Here is a 20,620-nt window from a genome sequence, read left to right as displayed (position 1 = left end):
GCTGGATTTTCTTGGGTGCCCTGAAGCCTTCTTCACTTAAAGTTTGTAAGGTCACTAAAGGAAATTACTTTAATTTTCATGGCAAATAGGGAATTTGCAATTCATCTAATCACTATAACATTCATACATGCAAATTGCTATAAAAAAAACAATAATAATAAGTCAGCACTGCAGATTTTAAGAAAATCAATGTCATTCTCAAAACATTTTGCCACTGGTGTACAGAAAGATGTTATACTGTAAAGGCAGGGTGGGATGTTAAATGATGAATCAATGTACGGCACTGACAGTTTCTCTGTCTCTGCCTCCAGCTGTTCAAAGTGATGTGATAAACAGCTGGTAACCATTGTACATTTTCAAATAAACAACCACTGCAAGAATTAAATGCTGAAATATATAATTAAATGTCATAGTGTATTTCATTATTTAATTTATCTACTTAGGAATTGGTGGCTGCAAAAAAAAAAAAGAAAAAAGAAGGCTCTGAGTCTACACACAAACATTCACAATACACAGCATTTTGAGAAAAAACTGAATTATGGGGACATGTGCGTAATTGTGGGGACAGGTGACGGTCAGCCAATCAAATGCTGTGAAATATACACTGGTGTGAATTATTCATGAAGTGGTGCATTACAAGGACCTTCCACAGGGGGCGTCATCAAATACACAAAAATACACACATTCACGTATTTATGGTTTACAAGGACATTGGCTAAAACTTTGGATTTAAGCCTTCTACACCCCTAGGAGCACTTCTGCATTGAATGAATTATGAGGACATGGGCTGTGTCCTCATAATTCAAAATGTCCTCGCAGTGTTGCGTGTATTCAGGTGACATGTCCTCATAATACACAAAGGCAAACACACCCCCCCACACACACACACACACACACGCACACCCCCCCCCCCCCCCCCCCACACACACACACACACGCTAACAATAGCATGCGAGTGCATAGAGCCAAAGTGTCGTCAACTGTTTTGTTCGAGGATTAGGGTCAGTTATGCGCAGTTCATCTCAGGTTCGTTCTATTCATGGTTTTATTTTAGTGTTGGGTTTGGAGATGCGTTTTTAAATGGGAAGATTCATAAAACAATGAGAATGTGCTTAAAGGCATGACGCATGCTTGAAAGAAGAAAATAAAGCCAAATAAATGTTACATCCAGATTATGTAAACCATGAAGGTGTAAATAAAGATTAAACAAGACGATCCGTGAATAGAGACCAAGCGAGAGCCAGCAACAGCATAAAAGTTTTTCTTTTCTTTTCTTTTCTGATCTTTATGCTGATCTGAATTCACACTGATTTTGATGAGGGATTGTCAACAAAAGAGGAGACATGGTACACAAATACATATAGAGAGGGGAAATTCAGGTTTTCAAAATTGTTATACAGGCATATTGAGTTCTAATTTCAGCAAAGGAATCCTGACGCTAATCAGCTCAGAGTGCATGGGCAGAAAGACGACTGGACAAAGAGAGGAATGAATGAACTAGTGGATTCTTCTGACAGTGTATGAAATCTGAAGGGATAAGGGATTAAGTGAAATGTGACAGGATTAAGAAAAAAGGAACATACTATGTGTCCCTGTACGACTGTAAAAAGGTTTGTTTTCCCTCTTAAACAAAAATCCACCAACCTCTCTGAGTGTATTATAGTATTCTTGACTTCAAGGATATCTGCATTCATTTTGATCATACGTGTACTGCATTGTGTAATTGACCAGTGACAGTTAGCGGTTAGGCCTTGAAGAACAAGGATCACATTTTTGGGGGCATTTTACTATTTATTTATATTATTTGTTATCTCTTGTATTTATAGCCCCTAAAAGAAAATTCTACTCTGCATTATGGATATGCTAGGAACAATAAATTAGCAAGGCATTCATTTACCTGAGAGACATTTGACACTATAGGAGATGATAGCTAAATGTGTCTTGGCACCATTTTGTATGCCCGTGTAAAACGTGTCGGAATGTAATAGAGTTCCCTACATAGTGGCTTTTTGTATCCTAATGTCACACAGCAGGAAACCTGTATGGATGAAGATGGAACATGCCAACAGGATACAGTACACATGTGTAGCAAGCGACCAACATTATTCTGTAGTCCAGCATACATGTTTTGAGAATGTTGTCAGAAACAAGCATTGCCAAAACAGGCATGGCATATGTTTGCTGTTCTATTCATACAATATTGATCAATATAATCAGAAGAGTACAAAGCAGTGGAACCTCTGAAGTCAAGCACAATCCTTTTTAGGACTTCTGGTTCATGTGAGTCATCTTTTTGCAATAGGGAATTGTGCAAATATTCAGGGTCACTTTAAAATAACTGAGGTTACACTTTAGTGGTAGTATTTTGGATTTTTTTAAACACAATATTGAGAAACTAACAACAATGCACTCATGAAGTCATTTTTGTTAACATTCTTACTTGTGACACGTAAAAAGAGGCTAACCGCTTGAAAGAAAATTCACTTTGAAAACAAATAAGGCATTTGTGGTAAGAAAGAAAGAAATTGAACATTTCATGAAAATTAACCAATGAAAGTCAGACATTGCTCTTGAGTTGTGGTTCAACAGAATTGTTTTAAAAAACAATCAGGCCTGGATGAAAATGACCGTATCCTTGAAAAGACGCATGGAAAATAATATGACCATAGTGTCAATTAGCACCACATGTGTCTTCAAACTTCAAGGCATTCAGTCAGTCTGTTTAAAGGGTTTGTAAACACACTAGATATGAACCAGAGGTAGTGAAGGAGAAAGTTGTTTAAGGAGGTTAAAAAGCAAATGATAAACAAGCAGCTTGATTTTCCTGTGGTTACTTACAACATGATAATGGTCCAAAAACCCAAGAAAAACTACACACATTGCACTATTATGAAGTAGCCTTCTATGAGACCTGATCTAAATCTTTATTGAACATTCGATTCGATTCAATTCCTTGAGAATTAAATGAACTGGATGAATAAGAACATATACACGCATATTAGAACATTTGTTTGATTGCAGTGATTGTCGCAAAAGGTTGTGTAACAAAATATGAAGTTAAGGGGACCATCAATTTTGTCCTGGCCTGATTCATGAATTTGTATTTATTATTATTATTATTTATATATATATATATATATATATATATAATTATGTTGCGCCACAATTCAAAAGCAATGTCTGGTTTTCATTGGTGAATTTATAATAAATGTGTATTTATTATCACAGGTCATTTGTGGTCAACACAGCATGTTGGGTGGGAGGCAGCATCTGACTGTGTTTTTGATCATGGACATGTTGGCAAGTTTTGAATCTATGCATTTTGTGCTGGGAGATGAGACTTTTTTGAGTTGCTTGGGTTTTTATTTGTAATGTTTTGCAACTGTATGCAGGATTTTTATTTATTTATTTATTTATTTATTGCAATCAACCACAATTAGGGCAATCATTGTATTTGTAAAACAAGGAAAGAAAGAAATCAATAAATGTATGTGCATATCAGATTTTAATTGTGGAACCTAAAAAGTTCAGCTCACCAGTGATCATACAAAAATATAAAGAAGTATGTTAAATTTTGAGGATAAATGTACCTCTGTATAACATAGAGCTGAATATCAGCCACTTGAGACTTGGGATGTCTCGTGGTAACTGAGCATACCTCACTAGACTTCAATTTAGCATTAAGTTTAAGCATTACGAATTAAGTCTGGGAGAGTGTTGCTTTTTTTGTTTTTTTTGTTTTCATTTTGACACAAAAAACAACCAGTGTCAACGCTTTAGTTAGCTTCCAGTATGATGTCATGTGATATACCGTACAGTAAAGTTAGGGCAGTGTATTTTTGTTTTCCAGTCGTTAACTAATGTTTACAGTTGTGTGAGGTTTCTCTGTGACGTTGTTGACAGTCTTCTGCCCAGATTTAATTATAACTGTTTTGATTTTAGTTATAACTGTTTAGATTTAGTCATAACTGCTTTCATTTCCTCAGTAAAGCTTGATGAGTGTAATAATGTGTCGGAATGTTTGAAGATTCTTCCTTCCTTTTCACACGCAATTAGCCATCTGGTTGGGGGAACAAAATGTGTTAAAAAGGATTCCTTTGTAAAGTTTTATTTGCTTCAAAGGTGGCATTTTGTCTGAGACCTACTATATTTCCACACCCATCGGCCATCTGTCAATGTGTATTGAGTACTGTCTGTCTTGGGAGAGGGGGTAGGGGTGGGGTTTAAGGGCAGGACTGGTGAGAAAGGGGAGAGGGGAGGGGTTTGGGGGGACCGCTATGCTGAAAGTATAAGACGACTGCAATTGGGAGGAATCGACACACTTGCAAGAGGAACTGCAGCGTTTTGTCTGTAAACTTGTCTGTGTCCAGAAATGTCTGTAAAATAAATCCTTCGAAGGACCTGTTCACCGATCTCCAGTCTGTATTCAGAAAATCAACATTCTCATTACCCGGAATAGGACGAACACGCGGAAAACTTAAGGATCGTTTTCCAACAACGTGAATCACCTTTGTCTGTACTTTACTTGCTTCATTCTTGCCTATTTTTCAGATTACTTTTTGTATTCCCTTCATTTGAAAATAGATATCTACAATTTCTTTCTGTTTTGATAGCATGTCCAGTGATTTATTTTCAACGCTTTCTAATTATGAACATTTTGCTTTATTAATTTAAGTTAATAAAAGACGGAAATTTTTTTGGTTGCACTGAATTTTTTGATGTTGTGCCAAGTTATCAAAATTTGTATTGTAAATAAATGACAGGTTTATTTTTACGCTTATCATTTTGTACGTACCACAGTCTGAACAGAATTAATAATAATCTCTTCTGCTTTTTGTCTTTATTTTAAGTATCTGTATTTCTACTTTCATTCTACCATTTAAAGTATGAATATGAGTACATTTGCCACCCCTGCCTTCACATTAAATGTCATTTATATTAATTCGACTGGATCTTTTTGGGTTAGGTATAGTGTTAAAATAACATTATTTTAGCAGTTTGACTTTTTTAACTGGCATGACGGTAATTAATGTCAAATATTACTTCAAACGTTGCGTGTGCAAGTTTTTATGATGCTGACAGTTTGACCCAGGAAAATATTGGTAGATTATTATTATTATTATTATTATTATTGTATTAGAGGTTCCACTTTAGTTATAATTTACAATGTGACAACATCATGGCTCCATCAGCATGGTCATGTTCCGGAGCAATTTTACAGATCTTTCTAATCAAATGATTTCACTGTTAGGGTTGAAAAGAATGCATCAGATTTATGAAGTATTACATATGTATGCTATAACTAGATAAAAACATTACTGATTGACAATCAACATTTTTTTCAATGTCTTCTATCACGTCTTGAAATACCATTATCAAATAAATTGAGATACAACAGAGACACATGGGCAACACACCAAATGCTAGCAGCCAGTATCATCAAATTGTGACACACCAAATAAAAAAGTCAATAATAATCAAAAACGGGGGATTTGGGGGCTGATAAATGAATGAGTCTTACTCGGTAATAGTGTTACTCTCTATACATTTTTTTCAAGCCTTTCTTTCTAATTAAATGTCAGCAGTAAGTAATGATGTGCTCCAGACTGTAAGTGCATCAGTTCTAAATAGCACTTGAAAGTGAAAGTGTGTTAATGGAGTGGTGGCACATGCTGCTTTGAGATCGATTAACTGCTAAGACGGTTGTGGGGAGGACAGCAAATGCTATCTGCAGCTGAAACTGCACCTCTAAGATGAGGAAAAATAAACATGCCTGTCAGGTTGTACTATTTATCATTCTTGGGAATGTTTTGAGTGCATAGATGAAGTGTTTTTTTTCTTTTTAATGTAATGTACAGAATGTATGAGTATCGTGTCTTTAACGGTTGTCATTTGTGACATTATTTTAATACTGTAATGAAAAGACAATACAACATTTTTAAAGTATCTGATCATTGTTTTCCACATAGAATACTTGCTGTGTATGCTTTTTCGTAACTGCTGACCTTGGAATATATATTTTTTTCTTCCTGAGAAAAGAATCTAGTATAATGTTAAACATTAAATACATAAGGAGCACTGAATGTGGCTTAGGTCAGCAAAAAGACAATGCAAGACATCCAGCATCTGCAGTTTCTACTGCATTAGCAGCACTAATATTGCCCAAGATGGTGCTTGTAATGCAATTGGTAGTTTCATTCTGCATATTATTGATGTTTGAGGAGCATTATACAAATCAGGATCAATCAAACACTGTAACTTTAAAGAGTGATTTGTTTACCTAATGGCTTCACGGAAAATAACTAGGTCAGTTTTGTGTGTGACATTAACCTTAATATATCAAACAGTTCCACAGCACTAATTGGATGTTTTGTTCCCTCCTATTTACAGTGTAGTGTGAAATAAGACATAATTCTTGTTTACATGCAGTTTAAATACCCTCAGCAATTCTTCACTTTCATATTTTGGTGAATATGACCCAGACACATCAAAATACACAATTAACATACTATATTCATTTATGACCTGCTTCATTGTATCCTGAACAGAGATTTTATCATAAAACGCTGATCCAAACTACTATTACTTGCTGGAAATCCAACATGAAAGGCCAAATTCTCCCCAGTGTGTTAAGTTAGAAAAGGCACGCAGCTGCACACTTTTCTGGCTGTGCGCATTCTCGTCAACTCAAATATGTTATTGATGTACCCTTTGCCAGGCTGCCCTCAGTTGGAGCAAGCCCTCACTGGCAACGACATATTCATTGCAGAGGTTAATTTCACATTTAAAGTGTGCTGTGTTTTCCAAATGGATTTCCATGGCATTAATAAGTCTAAGGAAAATTCAATGCCCCATTTTATAGCCAGCCTCAGACTTCAATGAGGCACAACTTTTTCCCCGGGGAACATGTTTCTCGAATAAATTGTAATTGCACATCCATTTCAATAGGTGGCAGTGGCGCTCTCATTGTCAGCAAGTGTGCAAGGAGCATTAGCTTCTCTGCAGAGGTGTACTTAAAATGAAGACTTGATGGGGTGGGCAAAAAATATTTTTATAATTTCTTCTTCCTTTGTAACAAAAAATAATTGAGAAGCACTGCCACATAGTCATTATTAAGTGATAATGTAACTGGTTTGGAAAATTCAACATAATCATTGCCTTTACTTAAGTACTGTAGATTAGATTTCCATTGAAGGTTTAGTGAACTGCCACATCTAAAGGAAAAACATGTTCCCATCTTGACGGGTTAATGTATGTTGGCAACTCTAGTAAATGGTAATACAATTACTTCGAGACGTCTTAAGTTTTGCTTGAAGCCAACACCGTTATCAACTCTTCATGATTGTGAGCATCATTTTTGCTTTGTACTTAATGTGGTCGCAGCAGCGTTTTGATATTGATAGCCATTTCTATTGCTACCAAGATATGGACAATCCTACTGTTATGGTAATTATTTCTATGTGAAGTAAAGCAAGCCAGATAAGCCTTAAATCCTTCTAAAGAAAAAAACTCAGTCACACCAACAAAAGACAGCGTTTTATGTGTCATACTCCAGTTGTTGGACACAAATTATTAACATCATAAATGGCTTCTTTGGTTAATCTGTGTCTTCTAATCAATCTTCCTAAGCCTCCTTTTATGAAATTTAACTAACGTGTGATAAATCACTACCATCCCTGCCACTGAAAATCATTCCCCTATAGTGTGATGCCGCCATCACCATGCTTGACTTTAGGGATGAGTAGTACACGGTTCCATCCAAACATGATGTCTAGTGTTTCGTAAGCGCACACTGGAAGTCACGCTTCCGTCAGCCTGCCCAAGTTATAATTACATACAAACAACATATAAAGTGCCAAATACATAGTGTTGTATCATCAAATTACAAGTCTTAAAAAATGCGGATATATAAAATACAACCATTTAAAAAATCTATAACTAGCATGAAATTAGTGATGGCAAAATGAAGCTTCATGAAACATTTGCGATACTTTTTGACTCCTCTAGATGGTGCTCTTGGTTTAAAGATAAAGGCAAGTGCAATGAAAATGGATTACATTTGCATTGCATCTTTGAATCATGAGTGCCATCTTGAGGAGTCAAAAAGTATCGCAAGTGCTTCATGAAGCTTCATTTTGCCATCACTAAATGAAATGCATAAATCACTGAGGTAGTAGTCGTAGAAATTATTGTAGCAACAGCAGTTATAATTTTAACTGTACCCATCAGACAGTACCCACGAAGGTATCGTCTGATGGGCATGTACGCGAGTACTAGTAATGTGAACAGTAGTGATGGCAAAATGAAGCTTCATGAAGCACTTGCGATACTTTTTGACTCCTCAAGATGGCACTCATGATTCAAAGATGCAATGCAAATGTAATCCATTTTCATTGCACTTGCCTTTATCTTTAAACCAAGAGCACCATCTAGAGGAGTCAAAAAGTATCGCAAATGCTTCATGAAGCTTCATTTTGCCATCACTACTATGAACTATTTTTGCTGTTTAACTAAACACATATGCACTTTTGTAGTATTTAATATAGTATTGAACAGGGATCCTCTATTGTAATTTGAATGTTGGTCTAATACATGATTTTGAGAAAAAACATTGAGGAACAACAAAATACATGACCTGAATGCCAGCACCTGAGAACAAGAAAAATCTTGTGATGTTAAAAAGTCAAAATTATCACCGTGTGAGGTGGACTAAGGTTATCATGGGACATGTCCAACAGCAAACCTGTTCATGTACCTATCAGGTAAATATCAAAGAGGCAGCTGCAAGGTTTGGAGTCTCACTCTTTGTATCACTTGTGTCAGGCACAGGACAAAATTCCTCCAAGCAATGAGATTACAATGCCACAACAAAACTATTTTCTTAGTACATTTGTTCCAGCCCTAGAGCCTTTCATTATCAGCAAGAACACGATGTATTTGGCTGCACAACATAATTTGTTTGAGATGTTTTACAATGGCGTGAAGTTACTTTCTTTGGAAAAATGTATATAAAAATCCTATTTTTTTTTTATATTCATCAAGGTAAGAACGATAATATGCAATGATACGACCAGAGCATGTCAAAGTTAAAATGTATTAAAATGGCAATAATACACGGTGGGTTAATGGTTTGCACTTCTGCCTCACATTTCTGAGATTTGGACTTTGAATATCTGCTCTATCCTTCCTGTATGGAGTTTGCATGTTCTCCCCATGTCTGTGTGGGTTTTCTCTGTGCACTACAGCTTACTCCCAAATTTTAAACATATACATGCATGCATGTTAGATTCATTGAAGACTCTTAGATTTGTCTATGAGTTTGAATCAATGTTTGTCTAAATGGTCTGGAAATCACTCGGGGGGGGGGGGGGGGTATCCCGGCTCTCAAGCTCACCCAATGAGCACATGTTATGAATACGAAAAATGTCAGTCAAAGTGTACACAACACATTTTCCTTTCATTCAAGACAATACTGCATAGTGATACTACGGCTGTGCTGATCCTCCAATAGAAGATCAAGATGTGATACAAACAAACCCCATTTCCAATAATGTTGGAACATTGTGTAAAATGTAAATAAAAACAGACTGCAATGATTACAAATCATTTACACTGGTCAATCCTGGATGGTCAGATTTTTAATTGAGTCATAGAACTGACCATATTTGGGCAATCACTTTTTAACAAGTGTGTTCTGTCTGGCAAGACGGTCTTTGATTTTGTGACTTTCTTTAAAGTCTGTTGCGTTTCGCTCTAATGCTGTCACCCTTCTCTTGGTTTCACACTTCTTAGGGTTCAACTAAGGTTTATTTGATTATATTACAATCCAAGATTCTTATAACTGTATTTAAATAGAGCACATTTCTGAGTTCAAACATTTATATAAAATGTATCAAAGGATAACAGGGAAAAAAAAGGCACCGCACATGGCTGACAGGCAGCTGAGTTTACATGGAGACTTTTTTGTCATTCCGATTGAAGATCTCTAATTAACTGTTCACATGACGGGACGTTGTCTATTCCGATCTACCGCGATGATGTGCCATCACTTTAATCAGAACAGGCGTGCGATGCCCAGATTGATGTAAACATCAAGTGATTGATCACAATGGAGTTCAGACATCAATTGAGCACATTAATTGTAAATGTTCCTACACGTTTGTCAAAACAGCAGTTTGATGAAAAGTATTTTAAAACAAGCTGTTCCGTCACAGACAAGTTGTTGTAGGAAGCCGCCATTTTCAAGTGCAAAAAATAGGAGATTACTACACCTTTACATCAAGACAGAGCATGTGCAGACCAGAAACAGCCTGGCTTTTCTGGTTGAAGCATTTCATCATGTCTGTTTGGATTGGCAAAAAGCATATACCACCCCTCTGATTCCAGATGAAATTCATTCAGATTCCACCTTTTTATTTTGATTGAGTTGTTTATATGGAGTATTGTCATTCCATTTGGTCAATCAGTTTTCATTTTCTTCATTCTAATACACTTAGGTCACCTTACCTTAACATGGCATATACTATGTGGTATGTATTTATTTATTGCATTTCAGTTGTCTATCCCATTTAAAAAGACACTTTCCAGGTTGCCCTTCATTTATTGCACAAAGCAGACCTGTATGTTAACCGCAAGATGTTAAATCAGCCTTTTTACTTTTCTGTTCCCATTTTAAATGCACTGTAATTAAAATCCATCATAGGGAAAAAATACAACTTTCCATCTTGTTTGGAAAATGTCAGTTTATGTTGCATCTCATTGCTTGAGAAATGAAAAATGTGTCATCAGGTGCAAATGCACATTGGAGTTAGTGAAAATATCCTGTTGGTTTTTGGACATCCTGGGATATGAGACGAATGTGTATGAGTTCAATTTGAGCTGTCAACGACATGTCTTTGCCTGTACCAAGAAGCAACAGAAAAACAAGAAAAAAACATGGTGTATCTGTCACACTCTCAGTTAAAATTGTCATAAAAAATAACCCTATTCATGAATTAAACATGATTTGTAAATGTGAACTGTGATACCCAGCTTACACAAGTTACACAAATATGTAAATGTTCTTCATTGGAAAAGGGCATTTATAGGAAAAAGGTTGCAATCCGAACTGATTTCAAGTTTTAAATTTCAGCTGTTCTACTTTGGACACATTTTCCCTCAAATACAGTTACCATACTTTCTCAAGATTATTATTGTTATTATATATTATACACAACTGGTTTCTCCATTTGTTGACTTCCTGTCACCACTGAAGACAAGACAGAGACCCCCTTCTCCACTGGGGGACTCTTCAGCCAGTTCTGTCCACTTCAGTGCCCCCTCAATTTTGTATGATTTATTTATTTTTTTATTGTGTTTTGTTATTCTCAAGAAATTACAGTATCTGTACCTACACTGTGACAAATTGACTGTAGAATTCACAGGAAATAACAGGCTAAAAAGTTGCCAGCTAATTATTGTAAAATATCAGTATATTACTGTATTTATTTTTTACAAGCATTTACTGTATATAAATTACAATTACTTACTGTATTTACTTTTACAGTAAATACATACATTCATTTTCTTAACCGCTTATTCCTCAAAAGGGTCGCTGGAGCCTATCCCAGCTGGCTTTGGGCAGTAGGCGGTAGTGATGGCAAAATGACGCTTCATGAAGCATTTGCGATACTTTTTGACTCCTCTAGATGGTGCTCTTGGTTTAAAGATAAAGGCAAGTGCAATGAAAATGGATTACATTTGCATTGCATCTTTGAATCATGAGTGCCATCTTGAGCAGTCAAAAAGTATCGCAAGTGCTTCATGAAGCTTCATTTTCCCATCACTAGTAGGCGGGGTACACCTTGAACTGGTTGCCAGCCAATCACAGGGCACACAAGACAAACAACCATCCACACTCACAATCACACCTAAGGACAATTTAGAGTGTTCAATTAACCGGCCATGCATGTCTTTGGAGGAGACGGGAGCTCTCGGAGAAAACCCACACAGGCACGGGGGGAACATGCAAACCTCACCCAAGAAGGTTGAAGCCCGGACTCGATCTCACGTCCTCTGCACTGGGAGGCGGCTGTGCTAACCAGTCAGCCACCTTGTTGTAAAATCAATCCTCATTCTGCAGCCGAGTGCATAAATGAATGTTAGCTGTAATGTTGCCTGTTTATTGGAGAAATGCGATGTGAAGATGATGCAGGACTGCCTTCGCACTAAGGTATTGTTCTTGTCCTTGCTCCGGTGACAATACAGGGCCCTGTATTTGCTCTCCTATAGAGATACCCGCCAAAATCCAACAATCTTTACAGTATTTACCTGTAATCCATATATATACGTGCCAAAACATTATTGCTGTAAAATATACCGTATTTTGCCACTAATTATAGTGTACTTTGTTTTACCTATAATGCATTGCTGTATACAGTTAAATACTGTAACATTAAAAAACAAAAAAATGCCGTAATTTTTTACTGTAGATTTTACAGAAATTTGTTACAGTGTATGTTTGATGTATTCATGTAGGCAATGATAGAAGGAATAATGCTTCCATTGTTTCAGGAAGTTTGTTTTGTTCACACATTGAACATGCTGAATTGAAGTTGTTATTTAAAGGGAGGAAAATGAAGTGTTCGGTTTAGGTGAACGGTATGGGATTTTTTAATAGGTTTTAGGTGAACTAATGCATACACACTCACACGCACGCACACACGCACATGCACATACATGCCCACATACAAAATAAAAATGTATACAAAAAATATAAATAATAATAATTAAAAAAAAAAGAGAGCAATGATGATGACATGTCAAATCGGTAAAATTACCGAATGAACTGAGCTCTCCAGAAAAAATTAAAAATTAAAAAATTCAACTTATATAAATAAAGGGAGGAAAATGTATCTGTGAAGCATGTTTAAAAAATGTGGCCTATGTTTTAGCTATACATCTGTTCTCAAAGTTTTGCACAACACTCACACTAACCATTCAATTATATGACTATATCTATTTGTGATCAGTGTTAAAGTGTTAAAAGCTTCCGTGTGCACAAAAAAAACAAAAAACTGTGAAGCTCAAGTTCTTCCATGATCTGTCCCAATGTTTTACACTGCACCTGGAGTGGTTGCTGGAGGCCGTTGTTCATTGTTATTGGAACACTCTTGTTTTGATTTGCTTCCACTTGCTCTAAGTAAAAAGTTTATTTTGTGCATTCTACATTCAATATTAAGATAAATATAACTAATTCTAGATTTCGGTTCTTGAGTTCATTTGTCATATTCAGGTAACAGTGTAACGTCATTCCTGGTAATGAAGAGTTTGAAAAAAAAAAGTCAGTGTCAAAATTATATAAAATAAAATATAGAAAATAGATGGCTAATAGGGATGTAACGATATCCAAACATACGATAATTATCACGATATTGTGGGGAAGTTGGCGATACACAAAAAGGTCACAATATTTTAAAAAACATGAGCTCATACTAAAAAAAAACACAATATTACAATATTGTGCTTTTGTACATATCAGCAATGCATATAAACCACCTACAATCTCTAATAACCCATAATTTTGAGGCATTTACTTGCTAATGCAAGCACACATTGAGTTCCTCCACATATTGACTCGGTTCACAAGCATATTACGTTTACCTTCATCTGAACATTAGCGTGGATTTCAAACATATAAGGGCCAAAACATGCCATTTAAAAATTAAACTGAACAAAAAAATAGCCACCAGGTGGTGGTAGAAATGCACAAATGGTAATAAACCTGACTTTTTCAACAGATGTGCTGCTTTTAATATTGTGACATGACGACGACGATATATTGTGGCAGTTTTAATATCATGATATCACGATATTTCTGTTATCGTTACATCCCTTATGGCTAATGTTCTAAAGTTTGTGTTGTTCTCTGGATTAAATTTTGTTTGTGTTCAATGAAGGTTGTCTGGAGATTTGAATGGAATGATTGAACAATTCAAGTCAATTGAACGACACCAAATTCAGTATTTAGTTTTCTTTGATGTGAGAGGAGCATGGTTCTTGAGATGCTCACTATGGAAAGTGCCTTGACTTAACCTTTTGCAATCTATAAAAAAAAAAAAAAGACTAGGGTTGACTTGGTGCCTATTGATTGAACGCATTAAAATTTAATGATGGTACCATTCTCAGCATCATTATATGTAAATGTATTGGTTAATGACGCAGTAATGCTGCCTCGTCAGAGAAGTCAGTGACCCACCAAAGAGCAATTATTGATATTTTGTTTATCTCTCAAATTTGTATGTCATATTTATATACAGAATAGTGATTCAATTGTGAAATTGTTGTCTTACTCTATTATTCTCTTATTTGGCCTGTAGAGCATTTGTGATTGAGTCCAATGAACTCCACCGAGTCACACCAACATGCAAAGTGACCTGGGAAAGATTCTGAACCCGTGTCCATTTGTATAGCTAAAACAGCTATATCATTTTTGAAGTTTAGATCTGTACATGGTTCTAGTTGTCTGGTGGATAACAGAAATAAGTTGTAAGTTTTAGGGGGTATTGTTAGTTAAGATAGTAAAAATTGTGCATTAAACATATTTTTGTAGTCTGGATATATTTAACAAAGTAGTGATATGAATACAGTATGTATCAAACCATCAGTAATGTTATCATAATGCTGATGTGTCTTTCTCCTTGTGACAGATAATATGATTTTCATTCAAAGCAGCTGCATTGATAATCCTTTTAGGCTATAAGTATAGAAAAGGGCCCCGTCAAGGGGGTGCCACTGCAGGGTTACCTGCAGAGCTTGAGCTGAATTGCACTTCACATTAGATTGAACTCAGTGATGAGAATGAGCTCTCTTTAAATCCTATTGTGTTTCTGTCACCATGAATAATGCACCAAAAATGTGTTTTTCAGTGGTGCTTTTTCGCCTTTGCTTGGCTAAGAAATGGAAAAAATGGAGCACTATAGTTGAGTCTATTCCTGTATCTAATCTAAATGTATATTATGTGTAATGGCAATCATTTGTATTTATTTTTACTGAGAGCTCTAATTAATTATAAACTTCAACTACATTATGCCTGCTGTTGTAGCACATTTGAACTGAGACAACTGTTGCCTTCACTACCCACATTTACTGTCATTCTTCTTTCAGTCCTTGTTCCCCCCCCCAGCTTTTCGTGTTCCTTTTTCCAGATGTTGTTATCTCTCAGAATTGCAACGTCTCTCATGTGAAGCTGGTTGGCTGTCACCAGTTTTTCAGTCCGGATTTCAAAGTCCTACAGGATCTTGTCCTGGTTGTTCTCAAACACATTTGGTGGTGTCTGCCATCTTGAGTCTGTGACCTCCAAACCATATTTGGTAGTGGTTGAACAAGTCCCACCTCACGCTGAACACAGAGAAGACTGTCGCTATGTACTACTCAAACAAAACAATCCCAAATGCCCCACCCCCCCTCCCAAAAAAACAAACAAACATCCATGCTGATAGTTTCATGATTCAAAATGTCGAAGAAGTTAAATACCTAGGTGTGTCCTTAGATCCCACACTTAAAATGAATAAGAATGTTAAAGCGGCATCCATCCATCCAGCCATCTTCTGCCACTTATCCGAGGTCAGGTCGCGGGGGCAACAGCTTTAGCAGGGAAGCCCAGACTTCCCTCTCCCCAGCCACTTCAACCAGCTCCTCCAGCGGGATCCCAAGGCGTTCCCAGACCAGCCGAGAGACATAGTCTCTCCAGCGTGTCCTTGGTCCTCCCCGGGGCCTTCCGCTGGTGGGACATGCCCGGAACACCTCTCCAGGGAGGCGTCCAGGAGGCATCCGAACCAGATTGCCGAGCCACCTCAACTGGTTTCACTTAACGCGGAGGAGCAGCGGCTCTACTTCCGGATGACCGAGCTTCTCACCCTTTTTCTACACCCTGCGGAGGATACTCATTTCGACTGCAGACGCTGCACTGATCAGCCTGTCGATCTCCCGCTCAAAAGCGGTATGCCGTAAATTAAATTAAATTAAATTAAATTAAATTAAATTAAATTAAATTAAATTAAATTAAATTAAATTAAATTAAATTAAATTACAATTTAACATTGCTACTTGCTAAACACATCAGGAGCTCCTTATCTTTGGAAGCTGCAAAATCATACCTCAATGCAATGATTCTGTCACAGATTTTGTATTGTGTGTCATCATGGTCTCAAGCTAAACAAACCTCTATAAAACCCCTCAGATCGTTACATAATCAAGGCTTAAAAATCTTCAGTAAAAAAGCCAATGCGGCACCACCATTGTAACATACTTGTAAAACACTGTATGTTAAGCTTCAACAACCTTATTAGGTACTCTGATATCTGTTTGGTGCATACAATTCTTAATGATGCAGCCCCGCCCCCACTAAAAACATCTACGCTTACAATCAACAAACAGGGTGTTAGGGTCTGCATTGAGGGGCGACTGTAACATCCCAAAAAGAAAATCTTCCTTTCCTTATAAAGCTATTAAAGAGTGGAACGGTCTCCCTGGTTGTTTAAAAAACACAAACTTTCATAGTTTCTCACGGGCAGTCAAAGGCTGGCTTCTTGAACACTAGTCCTGTTCACATTACTAGTACTCGGGTACATGCCCATCAGACGATACCTTCGTGGGTACCGTCTGATGGGTACAGTTAAAATTATAACTGCTGTTGCTACAATCATTTCTACGACTACTACCTCAGTGATTTATGCATTTCATGCTAGTTATAGATTTTTTAAATGGTTGTATTTTATATATCCGCACTTTTTAAGACTTGTAATTTGATGATACAACACTATGTATTTGGCACTTTATATGTTGTTTGTATGTAATTATAACTTCCTCTGTGATCTCATTTTATGAGGACTACAGATGGAAACTAGCATTGTGCTAAATCTGGTGCAACCATCTTCTTAATGCTACTGCACACTGTCCTTTTAATAAACAAAAGTCAAACTCACATCTCCCATGATCTGCTAGCAAGATTGTGATGTTTTCATCTTTTCGGTGCGATGTACAAAGGAGATGTTGGCTTTGGCATTGGAAAAAGCTCCTGCCACTTTTAACCTGATTTGTTCCCCTTTTTCTCCACCTAATTTCAGTAAGAAATACCCAGTCTTTATTACTGAAGATCTGCATACTTTTAGGCACACAGTATACTGTGAAAGTCTAAGATAGTTCACAATCCAAATAATTATTTTCCTGTTTCAGATAACCCAGTCATCCATTTTCTATACTGTTTGTCCTTATTAGAGTCACGGGTGAGTTGAAGCTTATCCCAGCGGACTTTTGTAGAGTGGTTGGGTACACCCTGGACTCATTGGCAACCAATGACACCGTTCAGATATTTATCAGGTTTTTAATAAGGCGTCAAGGTCGTAGGCATAAATTAGCGGAGGTTGTATTTCTTGTCTGACTTTACATACCTTAGTATGTATGCTATTCATTTATTTAAGCTACTACTTATTGACTCTATACTGGCAGTGTTTCTTAAGCAAATTCTCTAACTCTGTAAAACAAGGATACAAATGTAATGCAACTATCAGTTTGAGAAGAGGAATACGATTACTGAGGTCTGGACCTCAGAGATCTAATACTACAGCTGTCTATGGCTGTGGCTGGGATAGACCTTTTATTGAAATAGCAGCTGCAAGTGGAGGAGATTTGATCTCTAAATAACTGATGACACCTCAAGCAAAGCTGCCAGTAAAACTATGTGAAATTAAACGCAATGCATCGCTGCACTCAGCTATCAGGTATACAAGGTGTGCCAGAAAGGTTCCAGGAGATACTCACCCACATACAAAATAATAAAAAATAAAAAATAAAAATAAATAAAAAGAGCAATGATGATGACATGTCTAATCGGTAAAATTACCGAATGAACAATACTGAGCTCTTTAGAGACTCCAAAAAATAAAAAATAAAAAAGGTTCCAGGAGTGGTGTCACAAAAGGTACACAGTAATTTTCTCTTTCAACGTGGACAAGTTGATTAACCATCGCATCTTCAAAGCAATCCTTTGGCTCTTGTTTCGATCAGCACACAAGAAAAGGTGAAATTTGTGGCAGGACAACTCAAGGCTGCTTTACCATGATAGCACATTTGTTCGCACTAACATCCGGAAAGAACATTGTCGTGCTTGAGAAACCTATCTACTGACCCAATCTGGCTCTGTGTGATCCCCGCCCCCCTTTTCCCAAGCTCAAGTGGGAAAACATTCATCCATCTAAAATATATATTTTGTGACACCAGTCACCTTTTGAGACACAATTAATGTGATAAAATTAAAATACAAATACAGATGAGAGGCTGGCCCTAACATGGACCGGCCGTTCGGGAAACTCCCGAAATTGCGATTGGCCAACAAGCCCCTCACTTGGGAACACATCTCCTTTACAATTAAATGTTTATAGTTTTAATTGTGAATCATTTAATATTGGTCCATTCTGTAATGACCTAGTTAATGGGCATTGGTAAAATAAATAAATAAATAAATAAAATAACATTAAATGTACTCATGCTCATGCGTCCCTGCACCCAAAAACAAATTCAATAAATTAAGCTTATAAGGTAAAAGTCTACAGGACATGGCAAGCAATATTATTAAGGTTTCTTGTGGTTTTGTAATTAGCATTCCATTCACAAGCAACAGTTCTGATGGCAATTCCTGCTATTAGCATGCCAATTATGTGACAGGTATGAGAGTGATTATTTATTTTTCTAATTGTGGAATAATCGTTATCATTATCTTGATGTGTCACATCTGCATATTGATTGGTTATTTTAGCAAAGGTTACCTGCACATTAATGCAAAGTTATTATGTATAACCAAATACCGCAATTGGTTGTCAACCAGTCCAGTATCTACCGTGCTCTGGGACCGGTTTCAGCTCACCTGTAGTAGCAGTAAAGAAAAGGGATAGATGGATAACCATATAGTCAAGGATACACCGGTTGCTTGCTTGGTGCTCATTTTATTCCTGACCGGCCGACCTCACCCGCAGTGGTGAAAGAACTATTGGTATAATTATTGCGTTGTTAATAGATGTAGTCTTTAACAATGTGTTGACAAGTGTTCTTTAGATGTTGTGACCATCATTCATTGTGGGTTGGATCCTCACACCTAGTGGCCATGTCGAAGTGTCCTTGAGCAAGACACTGAACCCCAATTTGCTCCCAGTGGACATGGTAGCGCTCTGCGTGGCAGCAGTCGGCCATTGGTGTGTGAACGGGTGAGTGTGAGGCATTGTAAAGCGCGTTGTGCACCATATGGTGTAATTAAAAAAGCACTATATAAAAAGCAGTCCATTTACCAAAGCAATCCATTGTCTAACTTAATACATGCCTCATTTAATTAAACAGATCTACCAAAATAAATATGATCTGGAAAAGGTTTCTGGTCTCAGCATACAAAATGGAATAAACAAAAGATAATGGTTAAAACTTGGAGTTAAGATAAAACAGTAAGTTGTTTGTGTTCGACTTACTGCACTGAATTTGCCATCCACTCCCATTTTAATCGTACATCGTTGTGTGCCCCGTAGGCAGCACAATGTGCAGGCATCTTTGTTATCTTGGTTTTCAAACCATCCACAAACATGGAATGTGCTCACACTTTGCACCCATTGGCGTAGCTTCGCTGCAGGCACACATTTTAAAGCGGCGTGTCGTATCTACCTGTTGTTCATATCAATGCCGCCAGCCCACCTCTGAGAAATAATGCCTTGTCATTGGGTAATTTGTTTTCTCTCACAGGAGAGGTAGCGAGGGGGGGGGGGGGGGGGTCTATGAGGGTTGGGTGAGAAGGAAAGAGTATTGTGATAGTGTTTGGATTGGAAGTGGTCAGAGATTAAAGACACTCTTCTGCAGCTCAAACCCCTTCTACCGCTCGCCGCTCAAATCCTTGTTATGCAAATGTGCAGTGCACATCTTTTGTGCACCCCTCCCTATATTTAAAGATAATGTTTGATACGTAATTTTTCATTTTTTTAAATCAAATTTATCTTAAATGAGTAACTAAAAATGTTGTTTATTTATTACCGATGTGTGTTGACATTCTCGTAGAGATTGTCCATTTAGCCTCAGCTTCAGACCGATTTAGTAACCTCTGACACTTTCTTATAAAGAGTTGGTGATAACCAGTGGGGTGGAACCAGGCAGAAAGGAGGAGTTAATCAATGTTTGAGTCCTCTCGTCACCTTATTCAGTCCTTACACAACTGCAAAGTAGGTAAAAGATGTCCAACACAGTGTGCGTGCGTGTGAGTGCGTGTGTGTGTGTCAGTCTGCAGACAAATCACTTGACAGAATCTAATTATCACTGTTCTGTTTGGGACAAACAAAGTGGCACAGAGAAATCCCACTGACACACAGCTGTGACAGAGAGAATTTGAATGAGGGAGCTTGTGCTTTTGTGTATGAATATGCCTTTTTTTTTTAAGAATGTAAAGAATGTGCATATCCTTTTCAAAGTATGGCTAATTGTTGTATTTACATTTGTTGATTGCTATGCTAAGGTGTTTCCCCACAAGTTAAATTTAAGTATTTCTCAACTCCTCTGAGATTGGCAGCTGATGCAAAGTTTTAGCTGCTTTGCATTGTCGCCATCAGTCATT

The sequence above is a fragment of the Leptonotus elevatus genome, chromosome 7, assembly GCF_054856555.1.
Source record: "Leptonotus elevatus isolate MCC_2025b chromosome 7, RoL_Lele_1.0, whole genome shotgun sequence".
Lineage (NCBI taxonomy): Eukaryota > Metazoa > Chordata > Actinopteri > Syngnathiformes > Syngnathidae > Leptonotus > Leptonotus elevatus.
Note: the sequence above shows the minus strand (reverse complement) of the source record.